General features: G+C 54.3%; 1 protein-coding gene across 2 annotated transcripts in view; it reads right to left on the reverse strand.

Annotated features, from left to right (window-relative positions):
- BCOR (BCL6 corepressor) overlaps positions 1-19,561 on the reverse strand; it is an 86,025-nt gene extending 66,464 nt beyond the window's left edge. Inside the window, exon 1 of one of the 2 annotated variants that reach the window (XM_064573924.1) lies at positions 19,415-19,561. The gene's annotated coding sequence lies outside the window, so the exon portion shown is untranslated. Of the gene's footprint in view, positions 1-19,391 lie in introns of both variants that reach the window. The other variant, XM_064573926.1, reaches the window with a different exon arrangement.
- Between the last annotated feature and the right edge of the window lie 578 nt (positions 19,562-20,139).

The following is a 20,139-nucleotide window of genomic DNA, read 5'->3' on the forward strand; positions in this document are numbered from 1 at the left end:
CTCTTATCTTCCTCTCCTCTACAGGAACTTCCTTCCACTCCAGCCAAGTTGGACTTGTCACTACCCCCCCATACAGGCACAGCTGCTCCCCACGGTTGCACACGCGCGGCCCCCCTCAGCGAGCCCCCTTCTCCCACCCTTCCTCCTGCTCTGCTTCCCTTCGGCCGGGCCCGCTCACCACCTGCTCACGACATGCCGTGAGGCATGAACTGGGGTCCCGGCACCTGGGAGTCCCCTTTGCCCATGAAACGTCTCTGGACCTGAGCCAAACCCCTGGCTTTGCAGATGCAGAAACGCAGGGCCGGAGGAAGGCCGGTGTATCCTGGGCTCCCTGGCAGGCCACCAGCTGCCAGGCCACAGATCCACCCATCTGGCTGTGGGAAGCCACGGCGGGCTCTCTCCTTTGCACGAGGAACCTCCTGTCCCCTCTGTATGGTTGTCCTTGCTTTTATCTGGAACATCCAGTGGGTCCCTGTGGGAGGTCAATGTCCTCCCTCCTCAGAGGATATATTCCTTGAGGGCAGGGTGGGCTTATTGGTGGGGGTTTTTTGTGTGTGTGTTTTTCTTTTACTTTATTCTTTACTTCCGTGCCTGCATACTCCCAGTTGAGGGCTTCCAAGAGCACCGGCTGCCCAGTAAGCTCCTAGCTCCCATGCCTGGAGGGCCACGGAAGCTGCGGGGCATTAACTGCCTGTGGTCAGATCTGTGGCTGGATATTCTTAGCAGCCTTCGCCTGCTGGTCGGGAGAATTTCAGCTTCCCTGTCACCAGGGCTTAGATCCCTCACCACCCAGGCAGAGATGTTTTCCAAGCAGGCAATTCAGAGTAGAGAGCGAAGCAGAACCTGCTGGTTTAAAAAGGCCCAGAGTTTGGGGCCAAGCCCAGCGTCACGCTTAGCCTGTTGCTACCCACGGCTGCCCCAAGCCTGACCGACCAGCCAGACTGTTTGGAAAACACATTCTGTGGCGCGGCGGGAGCTTTGGGCCACAGCATGGCGGTTAGCACGTCTGACCTCGTTCCTGGGCCCTGGGGCAACTCTCAGGCCTGGGAGTCTCAGACACTTGCAGACCTGCCTTTTAGAGGTTTCAAGACCTCCACTGTGGGTCAAACAGCGACTTTTACAAAATGGGCCACAGGGACCAGAAATCCCCGTTCTGCCTCTTTCCTGAAATCCCTGCGTGAATTCCTCTTCTGGATGCACATGCTTCTCCCCCTCTCAAGGGGATGTCACATTTGGCCTGCCACCAAGCTGTGCGTGCAGCAGTGGGGCGGGACGGGGGTTGCGAAAGGGTCTCAGGGACCCTCCACCAGAGCACTGTGGGCCTGGGAGGGCTGTGTCGGGTCAGGAGGGATGCTGCGGTCACTTACGCATGTTTTTTGGTGAAGCCTTCTGCAAATTCACCATCAGCTCACGACGGTGTTCATCACGGACAGAACTAAAATCCTCTGCCCCTACTGAGCTGCAGCTCTGGCAACCAGTGTGGGCCCTGTGGGCCTTCTCTGTTAGGTGCCCCCATCCCTGTGTCTCTGAGCTGCACTGTGCACCCATCAGGGCTGCAAGTAATATGGCACTTGACCTCCCCCAACTGCATACCATTTTTTCTCCTTGTCTTTTTCCCCATGTTCTCATGTCTCTCGGCCTGGCTGCATCCGTAGCTGTGTGTCACTTTCCTTCATTGATCTTGCTCTGGAAATGCAGGGGAGCAGCATGGGAGGAGATATAGCCTGGGGTGCAGGATAGCTCCCCAAGGGTGTGTGTGTGTGTGTGTGCATGAGTGTGTAAGGAGGTTCGGGGGAGCAGAAATGCTTCCTCTCTCCCTGCACCACTGTCCTATCAATCCACAGCATGTACAAGTCAGGTTCAATGTCAAACCCCGCATCTTCGGAAGGTGCACCCCGGTGAGGATGGGCAGACGTGGAACGGGTTCCGGTAAGGGGCAGGAGGGGAGGAATGAGCATCAGAGAAGCTGTGATCGAAGAAACCTGCCCAAGTCCCACTGGGTTCTTTGCGACTTTGGGATTTGAGCTAGGGCCTTAAGGGGACCATGAAGACTCTGAAATCAATCCTAGTCTACAAATGCTTACTAAACACCCCCTATGTATAAGTCAGGTGCTGTGGGAATGAGTCTCCGTGCTCTCAAGGGAGAATGCCCTGGAAAAGACACTCCAGGCACCCTGGGGGAGGCGACCAGTCAGGCGTAGGGTGGAGGGGTATGTTGGGGGGAGGGCGTGGGGGTGATAAAGGCTGTTGGGGCCAGCCCGGCTTGTCCACTCAAGGCCAGCTGAGCGAGTGGGAAGATTGGTGGCCAAGACGGCTGAGGTCCCTGCAGCCTGCTGTCAGGAGTTAGGGGCAGCCACCCTGGGGAAGGCGTGTGATTGCGGGAGACGGTGAGTCGGGGGGTTTCGGGCCTCTGGTGGAAGGCCTCACTGACCTCACAATGCAAAGGTAATAAAATACTAATACTAGCAGCTGGTGTGCATGAGCATTTGCTACGGCTGGGTACTATATAATCTCCCGTCATAGATTACACATGGCCACCACTCTCTGTAGCTCCTCCCACCAAGGGGTTGCGTCAGGGGCTGAACTGTGTCCCCCCAAATCCACATGCTGAAGTCTTAACCCCTAGTACCTCAGAATAAGGCTATATTTGGAATTAGGGTCTTTAAAGAGGAAATTAAATTAAAATGTGGTCATGAGGGTAGGCCCAAATCCAATTTGACTGGGGTCCTGATAAAAAGAAGAAATATGGACACAGCCCCACCCAGAGGGAAGATCATGTGAGGACTTGGCGAGAAGGGGGCCGTCTACAAGCCCAGGAGAGAGGCCTCAGAAGCCAACCCTGCCGACACCTTGATCTAGGACTTCTAGCTTCCAGAACGGTGAGGCGGTACATTTCTGTCATTTCAGCCCCCCCGGCGTGTGGTACTTTGTTACGGCGGCCCGGGCAAACTAAGACAGGGTGGAATCTACGTCCCCTCCCCTAGAATCTGGCCTGGCCTGGAGACTTGCTCTAGCCAAACAGGACGCAGCGGAAATGATGCTGTCTGACTTCAGAAGCAAGGTCTTGAGAGACCTTGCACCCATCTGCTTCACTCTCTCAGGCAGTTCTGAAAAACGCCCTGGAAAGAAGCGAGTCTCGGGTACCAAAGGATGTGAGGTGACAGGGAGGAGAGCCACTTTTCACGCGAAGCGGGAGCCGGTGCCAACCACCAGACTGTGCAGGAGGCCACGGTGTCCTCTGGCCGACTGCCCCAGTGCACCTGTTCCAGCAAACAGCTGTGTGCAGGAGCTGCCCAAGAGTGAGGAAGAATACATTGTGGTTTTCAGCCACTCCGTATTAGGGTACTTTGTTACACAGCAACAACCAACTGATACATCGCATTGAAACAGTAGAGTCCAAAAGTTTTGGAAGAAGGTATGTTTCATGTATATTGGGCAGAGCCCTCAAGGAAATGAGAAAATCCTTTATCCAGAACTGTTTCTTCCCTCAGAGTTTCCCAGCTCCCTCTGGGTTGCCCCCCACCCCACCCCACTGCGTCTGTACCCGCTGTTTCCAATCCTGGGGAATAATAGCACAGGGTACCTCTCAGGAGGTGAAGGAGCAGACAGGTAAAGGGGTGCTCTCCCTGAAGCATCAAGAGAGGAGGACCTCCGTTTCTTTATCCACCCTCTAACAATAAGTGGCCCCCTATGCCAGTCAAATCCCTGAACGTGGATGAATCAAACACCTTCTGGATACACAGTCATAACACCATTATGAAAAGAGCCGCCATTTATTAAGCATCTACTAAGTACCAGGCGCATAGTGACAGCCTTCCCCTATTTAATCCTCATGGGAGTACGGTCAAAACCAGTCTGTAGTCACAATTATTATCCTTTTTTGTAGATGAGGAAACCGACTCAGAGAGGTTAAGTAGCTCTCCCGAGGTCACAAAGCTGCTGGGCCCTCACTCCCAAATGGATGGTCTTTCCTCTCCCTCAAGGCCTGACGCTTAAGGAGAATGGGGATTTGGGCCCGGGGAGCGGAAACAAGAGGAGCAGGTCGTCTACTGGGGTAGGGAGGGGCAGGCCTCAGTGGTGGGGCTGGGGCCAGGCCAGGTCTGCCAGGAGGCAGAAGGGTGGGTGGAGCCGCCGGGAAATGCCTCAGGGAGAAGGTGAACCCGTCTGGAGGGAGGGAAGGAGGAGCTGAGAGGCCCTGGGGAGCTGGGGGTAGGGGTGGGGGCAGAAGTTCCTCCACTGTCCTTATGTGGAGGCAGGAACCGAGAGCAGCATACCCGGTCTCGGCTCCATACCGAGCCCACCCCGGGACCAGACTGCCCTCCATCGCCCTCGGGCCTCGGGCTGGCTTCTCCATCTCAACGACCCCGCCATCCCTCACTACCCCTCCCTTCTTCCCCGGCTCCTGCTGAGGCAAATCCCTACCTGAAGCCCAACCCGATTAAGAGCTGACAGTGCTTAGCCTGCACTTCTCTGCATGCCCACATTTCAGCCTCATGACACTTGAGCTAGGCACCTCATGACCCCATTTCACAGACGGGGCACCTGAGGCACGAAGCTGCGAGCGGATGGCGAGCCTGCAGCATGGCCTAGCCGACTTACTCTGTGCGGGGGGGGGGGGGGGGTCCCCTCCAGGCCTCCTCAGTCCTCCGAGCCCTTCCGCGCCCACCATTGTTTCCTGAGGTGCTTATGTGTGTATCACCCCCTGGGGCAAGTGGTGTGTACTCATCAGCCAGCGTCCTGGAGGCCTGGGGACCATGTCTTGCCCTCAGCTCAGTGTGTGTGTGTAGAAAGGGCCCAACAACGTGAGCTCCAGTGGTTAAACTGTCGCGTCACGGTGTAGTTCCGAGCATCACACGCCCCCTGCTCTGAACGACAGTCGGCCGACGTGAGGCTAGTGGTGGTGATGGGGGGAGGGGAAGGAGCCCCAGAAGGACAAGCAGGAGGACCCCACAGAGCAGCTTCCTCACGCTGCCAAACACAGGCTCCATTGCCTTTTTCCAGAATAAGAGTGTGAGCCAGAGGGGTGAACGGGACCCTTCCTCAGCGACGGCTCTCAACCAGCCCCTGCCCAAATGACAGCAGATTGTAGCCCACACATAATGGCTTTCCCTCCTCTGTCCTGCCGTCCCAGTCTCCCTTTTAATGCTGCCTCATCCGGAGTTACCCTGGAAGGCAGCTCCAGAAGGCAGTCCATCGCCCACCTCCCTCTGGGAGCCTGCGAGCTGGCCCAAATGGTCTCCCGTTGACTTCCTCAGCTCCCCGACTCTCTCCAGACCTGGGGTGAGGAAAGCAAAGCCAGGGAAGGGACCCATTCTTGAACATGAGGTACAGGAACCATGCCCACAAAAGCTTCTCTCCAGCTGCCACTCAGTTCTCCATCCCAACACACGTGGGCCTCCTGCGGGCCCCACACCAGGGTGTCTGTCCTGAAGACATGGTGTCCTCAGCCCGCGCTCCCATTTGGAGCCCGAGAAGCTTCTAGTTGAGACCAGGCACATGGGCAGGGCCGATATGGGGTCACAGGGAACCGCGGGACACCTCATGCAGCCAGTAACCCCCATCAGGGAATCAGAAGGTGCCCCACTGCTGCTCTGTACCAACTCTCCAAAGGGACTGGAAATGACTAGAACCCAAGAACAACTGTCCCATCACCCGGTCCCTACAGCCCAGTAGATATGGACAACTGCAACTGTGAACCTGGCCCCCGGCACTGACATTGACCCGTGAGCTCCCGGGCCTCAGTCTAGAAGGGGAATCCACCCGGGCCCAGCACTTCAAAGAGATCGCCTCATTTTATCTTGAAAACAATGCCACAAGATACCCGGCTGCAAGTTATTGACACTCTTCCCACCGGGGAGTCGATGCCCCCAGTCCCAGAAATCTGGGTGGGCTCATGACTGCTTTGAACACAACAGAAGTGATGCCGTGAGACTTGTTAGGCTAGGTCTGAAAAATAGCTATGCAGCTTCCTCCTGGCTCTTTTGGGGCACCCACTCCGGGAGAAGTCAGAAGGAAGTCGACCACCATGCTGGGGAGTCACAGGTAGGTGCCGCAGTCGACAGCCCCACCAAACGTCCAGACAATGGACCCCATCAATTAGTTGCCATGTGAGCGCACCATCTTGGACGTCTTCCAGATGGCTGCCGCCCCCGTTGATATCTGACTACAACCTCACAAGATACCCCAGGTGAGAGCCACCCAGGGAATCCCCTTCCTGGAAATCCTCTTGGCAAATTACCAACAAATCCCGGGGAACTCGTTGCACTGAAACAGCCCCATGGTGTTTGTTCCCACTTCCCAGAAGAGAAAACTGAGGCTCAGAGGGGTTGAGGAACTTGCCCGTGGTCACACCTGTGGGAAGCGGAAGAGACGAGACTCAAACACCATCTCTCTAAGCCCAAAACCTTCCATCACAGCCCCTTCTCCCCACACCCTCTGACATTTTCTCGTTTTCTAGAAGAGACCATTCTTTTTTTTTTTTTTAAGATTTTATTTATTTATTTGACAGAGAGATAGCGAGAGCAGGAACACAAGCAGGGGGAGTGGGAGAGGGAGAAGCAGACTCCCCGCCGAGCAGGGAGCCGGATGCGGGGCTCGATCCCAGGACCTGGGATCATGGCCTGAGCCGAAGGCAGACGCCCAACGACTGAGCCACCCAGGCGCCCTAGAAGAGAACATTCTTTTCAGACTCAACTAGTTTTGAGTCAACCTGGCTGTGGTCAGCTGCGGTGAGTGTTAAAGGGAGAGAACGTCAGGGGCGCCTGGGTGGCTCCATCCGTTAAGCGTCCGACTATTGGTTTCGGCTCAGGTCCTGAGATCGAGTCCCATGTCAGGCTCCATGCTCAGCGGGGCGTCTGCTTGGGATTCTTCTCCTTCCCTCTCCTTCTGCCCCTCCCCCATTCTCTCTCTCTCAAATAAAACTAAATAAATCTTAAAAAAAAAAAAAAAAAAAAAAAGTAGAGAATGCCAGGCCCCCTACCCCAGGCTTACTCAGTCCGACTTTTCAGGCACGGGGCCAGGACTCTGGAGTCTATGCTGACAGCCGAGGTGACACGGAAGCGGAGTGTGAACCAGCCCGTGAGCTCTGAAGCTCAGCCAGGCTATTATAGACAATCAGAGGAGACGACAAGCTTTTCCGCAAAATACACCCGGTGTTAGGAAATCACTCATGATATGTGCTCATGTGATTATATTCAGACTTTCTGGACCCTAATGTCACGGACAACTCGTGTGTGCTGGTCCCTGCCCTCTGTGGTCCCTGACAACTGAATCAAGGAGCTAAAGATATAACAGAGAGGCCAGATGACGAGTTTTGTGGCTGAGACAATGAGCACAAGGACACCTGGGGCGATCAAACTGAAGCCAGTAGTTTGCGCGGGGCTCTGTGGAGGAGGTACGGCTGGAACCGGGCGTCACGGAGAGGAGGGAGATCGCTCCGGCCGGGGGCCCAGGAGCTGAGGCTCCCTCGAAGGGCAGAGCAGGCAGAAGGGCGTGGGTGGGCACGGGGAAGCCTCGGGCCGCCTGGTAGAGGGGGGCCAGACTGGGGAGGGGGCCCAGGAGCTGGAAGTTTGATCCAGATTTTTTATTTTCTCTGTTTCCAAAAGCTACCGTCTTTAAAGATCAAGGACCACATTGCAGATTTTCCTGAAAAGTACAAGAAAACCACAGGCGCTTATGTCCCAGGGCATCAGCTAACATTTTCCCCATGATGGTTTTATGGGCGACGCTCGGGAGAATTTTCAAGAAAGGAAATTACTTTGAAATCTAATCGGGTCCACCGGAATGCCTAAAAGGAAAAAGAGAAAATCCCAAGTGCTGGCAAGGAGGACTCTCATACTCGGTTGTAGGAGTATGGATCGGCATGAGTGCTTTGGAAAACTCTGGCACTGTCAAAGCTGAACGGAGGCCCACGTTATAGCCCGGCAAGACAACTTGTGGGTATACAGCCCGCAGAAACGTGTCCATCTCTTCACCAGAAAGCAGGTGCACAACCATTCATGGTGGCACGATTAGCAAAAGCTCCAAAGCAGAGCTGCACAGATGCCCATCAACGATGGGACAGGAGACAAATAACGAAAATGCGGTGGGTCTTCACACAGTGGGATGCTACACAACATAGACAATGAACGAACCGCACTAGACACACTATGGATGGAATTCACAAGCGTAATGTGGAACAGAAGACACAGGACACAAAAAGTTCACGTTGTAGATTCTGTTTCTATCAAGTACCAAATCAGACAACGCTAATCAATGCTGTTAGAAGTTAGGACAGGGCGCCTGGGTGGCTCAGTTGGTTAAGCGACTGCCTTCGGCTCAGGTCATGATCCTGGAGTCCCAAGATCGAGTCCCGCATTGGGCTTCCTGCTCGGCAGGGAGTCTGCTTCTCCCTCTGACCCTCCCCCCTCTCATGCTCTCTCTCTCATTCTCTCTCTCAAATAAATAAATAAAATCTTTAAAAAAAAAAAAAAAAAAAAAAAAGAAGTTAGGACAACAGGAGCGCCCGGCTGGCCCAGTCCGTGGAGCATGCGACTCTTGGAACGTGCGACTCTTGATCTCGGGGTTGTGAGTTCGAGCCCCACGTTGGGGGTAGAGATTACTTTAAAAAAAAAAACAAAATAGTAAAAAAAAAAAAAAGAAGAAGTTAGGACAACAGTTATCTTTGGGGCCACAGTACCTGGAAGGGGGCACGAACTGATTTCTGGGGTGCTGGTGATGTTCTGCTTCCTGATCTGGGTGCTCGTTAAATGGTATGCGTGCTTTTCCGTGTAGCTAGTTTGCTTCAACGAAAAGTGAAGCATCACCATCGTCATTATCATCAGCTAATGGGGAATGAAGGCTGAAAGCACAGAAGGGCCTCTGGGATAGAGTTGCAGAGAGATTAACACTGAGAGTGACAAAGAAACAAAGCCAAGGGAGCTTCAGACACGGATAAGTCCAAGATAGACCCAGTTAAATCGAGCAACGTTGCCAGTGGAATCGGAGACCGAGCTGTAGGGTCAGGAATGGCCAGCTCACTCCACAATGGCGGCGGGTCTGAGAGGTGATTACATCCAGCTGGTCCCCCTCCCAGTTCTAGGCTAGGATTAGTTACAGAAGATGGATCACCTCGCACACCTTTGGAGACAGGAGCCAGAATTCTCCCAAATAAGAATGGTCTGAATCCCTATGGGGCCCCACCATTAAACATCTGCCTCTGGGCTCCATTATCCTTGCTTACGAGATGTAAATCTTGAGGTGGTTTATTATGGGACCAGAGGCTTCTGGGTCATGGCCACAGACCTATAAAAATTCCACCTGGAATTTTTATACAGTGGATTCCTTTGATTGGAATCACTTTGGCCAAAGGCGATTAGATTCCATTAGCCATCGGAATCAATTGAACAGCAAGCTTTCCTTCCTAAAGGGAAGGGCCAGGTTCCAGTACTTGGCTGACTGCAGAGCCCTGGAGGAATTCATCGAAGAGAGGCCCGATTTTAAAGATCATCACTTTCTGGGGCGCCTGGGTGGCTCAGTCGGTTAAGCAACTGCCTTCGGCTCAGGTCATGATCCTGGAGTCCCGGGATCAAGTCCCACATCGGGCTCCCTGCTCAGCAGGGAGTCTGCTTCTTCCTCTGACCCTCTTCCCTCTCGTGCTCTCTGTCTCTCATTCTCTCTCTCGCAAATAAATAAAATCTTTAAAAAAATAAAATAAATAAATAAAGATCATCACTTTCTGAAGAGACACTTAGGGATCCCTTTCACATTATTCAAGGATGGCATGAGAAAGGGAAGACCGGGCTAGGAGGAAAGGAGCCGCAAGAAAGTTCTGCGATCTTTGACCTATGCCCTTATACAACGAACGCATGAATATGTCCTAGACAGCCAATGAGACTAGCTAAAAGTCTAGTTGGTAGTACAGTGAGGCCCTGTGCGACCCCTCCTAGGACCTATTCCAGATTTGTGTCACTCCAAGACATGCTCAGAGGCCAGCAAGGACACTTGCTGGATCTAGGGGTCTCCTCTGGTCTTTCCCACCTGCACCAGCCCTGCAAGGGAAGCCCAGGCAGGAAGAAAGCTCTCTATCATGGCTTTCTCTCTGAGCAATGGGATGGTCTGTGGTCCATCTTCCCAGGTTTCCTGAGGTCTGTGGCCATGACCCAGAAGCCTCTGGTCCCATAATAAACCACCTCAGGGATGCTAATGTATAATTATTGCATGGATTTATTTAAATTTAATCTAAAACAGAAGATTCCAGCAAAGGCGGTTATATCATTTGATATATGTATTTGTATATATAAATGCCCTAGCTAGAGATACATAGTTTGGGTTTGAACCATCTGTTTCAGATTGCATTACTGTTCCCAATTTTTCACCCCACCCCGTGTCCACGCCCTTTTGTCATGTGACTTTGCAATTCATCCAGCTGGAGGTGGAGTGTACCTCCCATCCATCCCATCGATGTCAGGCCGCAGACCGTCTTTTGGTCAATGGAATGTAAGCAGAAGTAACAGAGTGCAAAGTTCTGAGCCTAGGACTCACCAGGCACGGCCCTGGTCGTCCATTCGTCCATGGAGGATGAGAGACACATGTAGGAGACTGGACCCAACCCACACTTGGAGTCAAGCCCAATTGAACACAGTCTAGAAGAGCTAACCACAGGTGACTCACAGACACATATGTGAGAAACAATTGCTTGTTGATGTAAACTACTGAGTTCTAAGGTGGTTTGTTATACAGCATTATTGTGGCAAGCACTGACTGATACACCACCTAAGCACGTGATTCTGTCAACCCCAGGCTCCTAATGCAGCCTATCATCTAGAAGAACATTCCAGGGCGCCTGGGTGGCTCAGTCGGTAAGTGTCTGCCTTCGGCTCAGGTCATGATCCCAGGGTCCTGGGATCGAGTCCCGCATCGGGCTCCCTGCTCAGCAGGAAGCCTGCTTCTCCCTCTCCCACTCCCCCTGCTTGTGTTCCCTCTCTCGCTGTCTCTCTCTCTGTCAGATAAATAAATAAAATCTTTTTAAAAAATAAAAATAAAAAAAAGAACACTCCACCTCTTTCTATCCCCTTAATTTTTAATTCTTTTTTTAAAAAGATTTTATTTATTTATTTGAGATAGTGAGCGAGCAGGGAGAGGAGCAGAGGGAGAGGAACAAGCAGACTCCACGCTGAGCATGGAGCCTGACTCAGGACTTGATCTCATGACCCCGAGATAGTGACCTGAGCAGAAATCACTTAACCGACTGAGCCACCCAGGCTCTCCACCCTTCTTAAATTCTTCATAACACTTATTGCAACCGAAAATATTACATACATATTTGTGCTCATTTATTTATTCTCTTTCTCTCTCCAGTGAAATGAAGTTTTATGAATGGCCAAGATACTGTTTTGTTCCCTGCTATAAAAGCCCAAAGACTTGGTAGGTGCATATTGTAACTGTTAATTTGTGCAGAGTGGATGTATATAGTCCTTTTCGTCCTTAGTTAATACACCCCTTATCTAATTTATGTTCCTCTATGAAGCTCGATGATTTGGTGATAGGCAAAGTGGAGGGAGAAGAAAACATCTTGGGGAGAAATATCTGCAAAGAGGAGGCCTCCTCACGTTGTTCCTGATGAGGGATGTGTTATTCATCCTCAAGGAGCCACTCACGGGGTTGGCACCCTCAGAAACCACAGCAGGCCTCTAGAACCGTAAAAACTCGGCAGGTAGCTTGGCCAGTGCCATCCAATGTAACCGCGACGCAGCTAAATTTCTGTACCCCATAAGGGGGGGCCGTCTGCAACCTTAGGAGGTTTCTCCACGTGCTGCTTCACTGGGGGGAACTTCAAAGGGACTTATGTGGCTTCCAAGAGCTGTCATACGTTTGACTCTCTGGCATCGTGCCAGCATCACACGTTAATTAAATTATATGGCAGAAACACTACAATGTCAAGGTCAGATATTACAGCCGCCAAAGCCTAACATTAGGCACAGTATTTTATAGCACGGAGCAAAGTATACCCTTAAACAAATTTCTTTATCTTTCCCGCGTCCTCTTTTGCCTCTGGCTGTTAAGACATCCACCACTCAACCATTCCTATGTGAGGAGCATCCGGACAACTTTGTCTGAGGGTCCATAAGACCTTCTCTGGCTTATCAGACAGGGTGACTCCTGGGATCGCACCCACTGGCCTGTCTGACCCTCGCCTTGGGCCCAAAGAGGGCCTTTTGTGAGCTTGAAACTCTCAGAGAGAGAGAGAGAGAGAGAGAGAGAGAGAGAGAGAGAGAGAGGCATGCTCTTCCTGGCTCTGTCCCTGAAGTAAATGCTAGTTCTTTCTCTGAATGTGTTTCTATCAGCAGGGCAGCAACTAGCTAGACCAGAAAATGGGGGTTGGGGGGAGATCTCCCTCCAAATGCCTTTTTAATAAGCCCGGCTAGAAACTCTCCATGAGTGTGGAAACTGTCCACGGGAAAGACTTTGCCACGTACAGCCCACTCTGTCTCAGCTCCCAGCACAGCTGAGCCGGGGCAATTCTCTCAGGGGGAGGATTATGCGGCCGCGGTCCGGGTTTCCTCAGGCATCCCTCGCCCTCACCAATGAACTTGGGGCCAAATGACTCACCGGCAATCACCAAAGCAAAGTTGATACCAAATGTGTTTCAGTGTCTAGCCTCCCCCGTACCTATTAAGCACCTTCTGTATATATGTACATGCCAAGCACTATTTTAAGCGCTTTCTTGCCATCCACCAATTGAATTCTCCCAACATTCTGAAATCTGTCCTATTACTACCTCCATTTTACAGAGGGGCAAAGTGAGGCCCCAAGAGTAACTGTCTAAAGCCACGCAGTAGTCAGGTGACAGAGCCAGGTTTCCAAGCCGGCAGTCTTGGCTCCACCCTGTCAACTACTATGTGGTCTTTGCTGTTTGAACCCCACAAGATTTATTAAAGGCCCACCATGAACAAGGCACACTGAGAAGGTGTTAGGGGCTGGGGGCGGGGGGTGGGGGGGAGGGCAGGGAGGAAGGGTGGACAAGTCATGTATCTACGAGGACAAAGTATTCCTAACTAACATTTGAAGATAAAGTTAAATTAATTCAGATCTTTGAAGGGGTTTTGAATTCTTTCCAAGGGTAGGCGTGTTGAATAAATATAGCGCTTTTGAAAATCTGCCTTCCTATATGGGTGTTCATTGTACTGTTCCTTCGATTTTTCTGTGGGTTTGGGGTTTTTAAAAATAAAATAAAATAATTGTTTTGGAAAGAATTAGCCTTAATAAACGATCTCGGGGAGGGTAAGCAAGAATTCGGGGAGCAGTGACGCCCATAGAGAGACGAACTGGATGACTGAGGAAGGGGGGTGGGAGGGGCTTACTTTCCCTCTACACACCCTTGATATCTATCCTTAGAATTCTGGGGCACTATGCAGGTGTTCCCCCTAACATCTGCTGCTAACGTGACCTTGTCTAGATGGAACCTCAGGAAAGAGAGCACAGAACTCCCCATGCCCAACTACCCGTTGAGCAGGTCGGCAGCTCGGAGTTGGGGGGAAATCTTTGGTTATCCAGCTGGAAGTGGAAAGTGGGCAGAAGCACGCCATCCGCCCTTTGGCTTGAACAATACATGCCCGAGGAGGACAACCAAGGGAGGAAAACCAAAGGACTGCGGGTCCCCTGTGCATTCCTTGGAGGGCTCACGGCACTGGGGCCTCATACGCCCAGAGTAGTGCTTTGCACACAGCAAGTGCTTAATACATGCTCAATGACTAAAATACTGGTTTCAATTAGTGTGAGCACAGTGAGGTTTTCGGCTACGTGGAGCTTATCTCTCTTGGGGGGATTGTAAGTTCTCTAAGGAGGGGCCCAGGGCCTGGGGTCTCCCCCAGCCACCCCCAACGGCCACAAACGCAATGCCCAACAACCAAGAGGGGCTAGGTGTTGAATGAACGCTCATCTCCCGTAAAGGGCCACGGGCCTGATGCTTTCCCTGTCATATGTGCGGGTACCTCTTGGAGCCTTGAGTGTCACGCTTCTCACAGGTCAGCACACACAATGTGCTATTTTCATGGCGCACCAGGGCCAACAGCGACCAAGGGTCCGCAGCTGCCCAAGATGGCTGCCCAAGGCCGGAAGCTAACCCGTCAGGGGCCCTGGGCCACCCCCAGACCCACCGGGCCGCCCTGAGGGGCTGGCTCCCTGGCAACCCACTCACTCTTGGGAAGTTCTGGGCTAAGGGGCCGCAGCGACCGCTGACTGGGCCTGGAACTAGCACCCTAAGCAGCGAGAGGGCGGGCCGAGAGGGCCACGGGGGGATGGCAGGGCTTCCCGGGGCTTGGGCTGGGTGCGAGGCTGTGCCCAGGTCTGGGGGCCAACGCAGGCCTGAGTGGTGGGCTGGAAAGGGCACACTGCCAGCTCGGGCTGGCCCACAGCCAGGAAGTCTGACTGAACTTGGGCCAGCCCTGTTGGCCCACAGACTCTGTAAGCTGAACTGCTCCGGCGCTCCTTGGCCTCTTTGTTTTCACTTCCCCGCAGATCTCCCTTAGTGTTTAGGAATGTGCTTTGAAGGTTCCAGCATGTTTCGCCTCTGCTTAGGGAAACCAAGAGCGGAGGCTGGGCCGAGGCCAGATGGCTGCAGGGAGGGCACCTGTGATCACACTGTGAGTGCCCCAAGGGGCAGGTGGAATCCGGGGGGTACAGAGTGGGGGGCACTTAAGCCGGCTCCCCTTCTCTGCTGGGAGATTCCGTTTCCAGTGCTAAACCTTGGAGAGTCTCGGGTTTGTTTTGTTAAGGGAGGCAGTATTCCCTTACCGGCTCCCCCAGAGAGCCTACATTTGTCCAGGAGCTTTTGGGGATAAGCTACACTCTTCTATTTGTCCAGGGCAACCGAGAGAACTGCAAGGAACGCTCCAGCAGGGAAAGTTGCCTCCCCGATTTGCATTAGACTCAGGCTCCCGGCAGGCCCTGCAAGGAAAGTGAAGTGAAGGGGCCTGATCCCTCTCTCACACCTCCACCCCTGGGAGAACAGTCGCTCATCCAGGCTGCCCCGCTGTAAACCTCGTTGTGGGCTGCGAATAAAAGCGGACCCCTGCGAGTGGCCGGCTTCTTTCTTCCCTTCTCCAGCCCCTTCGCCCCTTGTCTTTTAAGGCTTTGTTACCAGGCACAGAAAAAGGACTGCGGGTCCCCTGTGCATTCCTTGGAGGGCTCACGGCACTGGGGCCTCATACGCCCAGAGTAGTGCTTTGCACACAGCAAGTGCTTAATACATGCTCACTGACTAAAATACTGGGCCTCTGCAGTGACCAAGAGCACCCTGGATCTCCCTCTAACCACCAGTCACCCTCCTCCTCAGATTCGGTTTCCCTGAGCAGGGAGCTCTGGGTTCCGGTCTTACTTTTGCCAGTAATGGGTCACCTTGAGCTAGTGGTGGTGGTGTTGTTTTTACCCTCTGAACCGATTTTTTCAGCCGGGTCAAAGGGGAGCTCAGTTAAAGCCCTGGTAGCTTGGCTATTCTATGAGAACGTGCATCCACTCCCATTCACCAGCCCTGGGGTAAAGTGACCGTGACCCGGGTCAGGCCATTTTGATCCTGCCTGGGCCCAGGTCTTTCGTGGGGTCCCTGGCCTTCAGCTAAGGATTCTCCCCCTGCTTTTCCACGGTCCGTTTAGCTTCACAGCACACACCTGGGCTCCTGACACATTTGTTCCTTTCCGTCCTCACAGCCATTTATATATACAGCTGCAGCTCCTGCATGCGACGGGGCCGAGGTACATGAGCAGGAACTCCAATGCCACAAGGACTCCCGAGTCATTTTTCTGCAGCCAGCATTGTCTGTTTGGAGCTACGGTAGACCTCCCTCCTGCCTGGTGGTGACATAGGCCCTGTTTCGTTATCTGCGGGCTCTGGATCCCCCCCCTTCCTGATTTCCATTTCTCCTTGATTTCAGCAAGACAGTTAATGTGCACTCAGAGGCTCTGCTGAGGGTAAACAGAAAGTGTGATCAGAGGGATCCCGTCCTCCTGTCTCTCAGAAGATTCACTCTCTCGGCCCAGGTAATGACCCCCTTTTCCTCCCAGCTTCCTCTCAGCCTCCGTATATTTAGCGCACGTTGCCCTGGATAGAGTTTAATTAGGCACCAATGCACCCAGGGGCAAGAACCAAGGACCCCTCTTGGGTTGAGCAAATGGGGCCCAGCCCCGGCACAGGAGCCTGCAGCCAGCCTCCCCCCACCCGCCCGCTGGTAAGTGATGGGCTGCCAGCAGGTAGAGGTTGTCCATTCTCAGCTAATGATCGCCTTAGGCGCCAAGTGATGGAAAATCCAGGCGGGCTGGCGAGCCGCAGGGCGCAGCGAGGGACAATTGTATGGACCAGTTTAACACGGCTGGGGGAGGGATGGCAGAAGGAATACTGTGTGTGTGTGTGTGTGTGTGTGTGTTTCCTCGTCTCTTTTCTCTCCCTTCCCCACTGCCTTTCCTTCGTTCTTGCTCTCGATTTCGGTTTTCTGTTCTGTTTCTAGCCCACGAGAGTTGAAATTAGAAAGGTCTTTGCATTCATTTATTTGTTTTAATAAAGACAGCATTTTTAAGCAGCATATTTGCAGCAATTGAGTGTTAAACTAAGCACCAAGCCAACTAAATGTGTTAGGGGGAAATGAAAAGTCGGTTTACAAGAAACATATAATTAACACGTTCTCTGACTTTCCCTAAACCTTTGTCTGGCTGAGAACAAGGCAGAGGAACCATAATCAACTTTAATAAAATGAAAGATGGTATCGAGGCAAAAGGGGAACAAAAAAGTTTGGAGTGGGAAACAATTCTCAAGAGGGAATTCCTGAGTGGTAATAAATGTTTAAAAAATGAATCTCGTGTTGCCTTATTTTAGTCAACAGCCATGTTCTCCTTACCACGACAAAGGCTCCAGAAGGCTCTAATTTGTACTGTACCTGTTAACCTCTGAAGCTGAGACCTGGAGGGGGGAGGGGGGAAGTGGGGAGGGGGGTGGGTACGAGCAACCGGCAGGAGATGCATGGGAGTTTCCGGAGGCTGATCTACCCAGGCTAATGGAAATTACTATTGCACAAACACCAGAGTCTTCACGTGGCCTGACTTCCAATAAACTGTTCCCCTCCTCACCCCTTGGAGAAAGTGAAATAAGACATTAGACTTTCAATAATCTCATATGGTGATGATCAATCAAAACCCAGAGGAGAAGGCCAATTTATAGAAATTGTATCTGCTTCACTGGGCGGCTGCAGCCAGGGAGCGGCAAAGAACACTGTGCTTGCCTTTGATGTGTGAAGTTGCCTAAAAATGACAAATGCCAAAAAATAACCCCCGTGCACCCGGGGCTTTTCAAAAGGGAGAAGGTGCTCGGGCTGAGGCCTGTCGGAGGAGGCTGGCTGCAGGGACCTGCCTGGCGAAAGGCACAAGCGCATGATAAGGCCATATCCAACTATTTTTACTGTCTTTTGGCCATTTTCAGCTGGCGGTTCCATCTTTCTTGTTTGTTTTATCGCCAATAAAGTTTATTTACTGAATTAACTTTTAAATGGATCCTCTACTTTGTTCTTCAAAGTTGGCTTCTGGGACTTGAGCCTTTTTAGCCAGGACCTCTCTTGCCTTTGTGACCAGCTCTCACCGCCCCCCCCCCCCCCCGCCCCCGCCCCACCCCGTTCCCAATCCTGGAGGTGAAGGGCTCAGCCTGTTTAACTCCTTGCCTGCCGGTGTCTTTTCTCTGTAGCTACTAATCACCTCCTTTTGATCACTGCCAAGTTCTCAGGTTGAAGGAAGGAGAAGACCTCTTGACCATTCTGGCTGGCTTTCCACGTGAGCCTGAAAATGTCGACAAATTTGAAACATCTGCCTGGCTGCTTTGGTCTGATTGCTAAAATATGCCGACCTCAAGCCCCCTCCCCCCCCAGCCCCTTTTAATCTGTTTCATATTCACAAATTAAGCATTTAGTCTGGGTAATAAATCAGGGCGGTTTACGAGGCTCACACGAGACAAACAAGGGAGCAGGGCACAACACGAGCCCCTGGTAGCGGAGTGCGCGCGGAGCTGCCAGGAGTCGGGAGCTCCACGCGCTCGAACGCCGAGAGCAGCCCTGGCGCGCCCTGACACGCCGCCAGCACCCACACTCTGGCCGGTCCCCGAGCGGGCGGAGCGGAGGAGTGCAGGGGGGGCCGCCCCAGCCTGGGCGCACAGCCCTCCAACCCTCCCCGAGAACCCGCGGCGCCCGGCCCGCCCCAGCCCAGGGCAATTCGGCGCCCCCGCCCCGCCAGGGAGGGGCTGCTGGCAAAGGCGGCAGCCTCACCCGGCACACACCCTGTGGTGGGCCCATTAAGCCTCTCCCGGCCGGGAAGACTGGATGCCCCCTCCCCCACGCCTTCCATCCGGCCGGGCTCGGCCCTAAAGATCCCAGGCCCACTCTCGCCAGAGAAGCAAATGATCCCCCTCCACATCCACGTGTGACCTCCACTCAGCCTGGGCGCTAGGCACCGCCCCCCACCCCATCTCTCCGCGTCGCCTCCTCCCAGGTTTTCTGTCCCAGCAGCCACAAAGCTACTTTCAGATTCAGAAAGGGGGGGGGGGCGGGGGGCGGGGCAGGGCTCTCCTTTAGAGTGGATCGAGGCTTAAGAGAGGCATGCGGAGGGGAGCAAAGGCACAAACAGGGCCCAGGCCCCCGCTGCAGAAACCCCGGCCCAGGCTTTAGCGACCGCCCAAACTCAGGCGGGGGGTTCTAACCTGTGCGTTTTCCGCCCTCCCCCGCGCACCAGCGAGAAGCGGACCTGGACGGGGGTGGGGTGGGGCAGGAAATCTCTGGCCAGTCCCAGCCTAGGACCCTGGGAGACCCCGAAGGGAATAGTGGCTCCGGGTCACCTCGTCCGGGCCTGCGTCGCCCTTCCATGCTCAAGTTCCCTATCGACTGGCGTTCTCGACGCTACCGTGAGACGCGGCGGTGGAGAGGCGGAGGGCGGGAAATCGGGCAGCTGGAACCTGCAGCCCACCCCGGACTCGGTGGGGGAGGCATAGGAACGATTCCCCCACCTCGCAACACTGTACACACATCGCCCTTCCTCTCTTCTCCTAGCCCACATTCCGACTGCGAAAGCCATTACCGCCGGCGCGCGAGAGACTTTTTAAATATTTACAGCCCGCTCTCCGCACGGTAGCCTGATCCATCTTGTGGGCGCGGAGGCGGGGCGCGGGGCTTCGCTCCGGGGGAGGTGCGGACCCGGGGCGGGGGGCGCCAGCCGCCTCCCCCGCGGCCCCCGGGTGCTCCCGCAGCTCCCCACCTTGTCCCCCCGCTCCAGGTGGGGAGGGGGCTAGAGACTGCGCGCAGCGCGCTCGGGGCCCTGCCGGGGCCTGAGCAGGCGGGGGGCAGCGTCGGGGAGGAGGGAGGGCCGGGAGGCTGATTTAAAGGTTCTCACCGGGAAGCGAGCGAGGCACAGACCTGAGAGCCGCCGCGCGGTGAAATCCGAGGAGCTCTCTTGGCGAGGAGGGGCTGTCAGAGGCCATTTATCTCTCGCCAGAGTGGAGGCTCGGCTCCCACACCGCCCGCGAGTAACAATGGCAGCGATCAGCAGCTCTGCACGCGCTTCAGTGCATGAATGGATTGCGGAAGATGCCTGCGCTCCGCTCCGCTCAGGCGGCTCTCGGAGCGCCCCCTTCCCGCCCGCCGCCCCCGCCCCCCGGCCTCCTCCGGCCCGAGAGCGCGCGGTGCGCCTCGGGGTTCGCGGGTCCGGCCCCGCGGCGCGGCCACTCTCACCCCGACCCCGGCCGCCCTTCCCCCTGCCGCCGTTCCCAGGGCCTTGGCACCTTGCCACCGAGTGTCATTAGGGGCTGAAACTTGACACAGCCTTCCCGACGCAGGCACCCCCGCCAGCCCCCTCCCTCCTTCGCTCCCCTCGCGGCAAGTTTACTTTCAAGGAGTTCGACGCTGTTTCCACCTCCGAGACCGACCGTGTGCGGGTCCCGGAGGTGGGGGCGGGCTCGGAGGGGTGTCTTCACCTGTCCCGTGGCCTAGGGTGTTCTCAGGCCCCTGGCTGGCCCCCCCCAGCCCGAGCGCCCAAGGCCAGTGCCCCCTCCCCCGCTTTGTAGCGGCTAATCCACCGAGAGTCCCTGCGATCCACACAGGCACACGCACTCAGGGCACCCCTACCCGGACCCACACGTCTG

The sequence above is a fragment of the Mirounga angustirostris genome, unplaced genomic scaffold, assembly GCF_029215605.1.
Source record: "Mirounga angustirostris isolate CCGP_5_RB_7025 unplaced genomic scaffold, mMirAng1.0.hap1 SCAF_11, whole genome shotgun sequence".
Classification (NCBI taxonomy): domain Eukaryota; kingdom Metazoa; phylum Chordata; class Mammalia; order Carnivora; family Phocidae; genus Mirounga; species Mirounga angustirostris.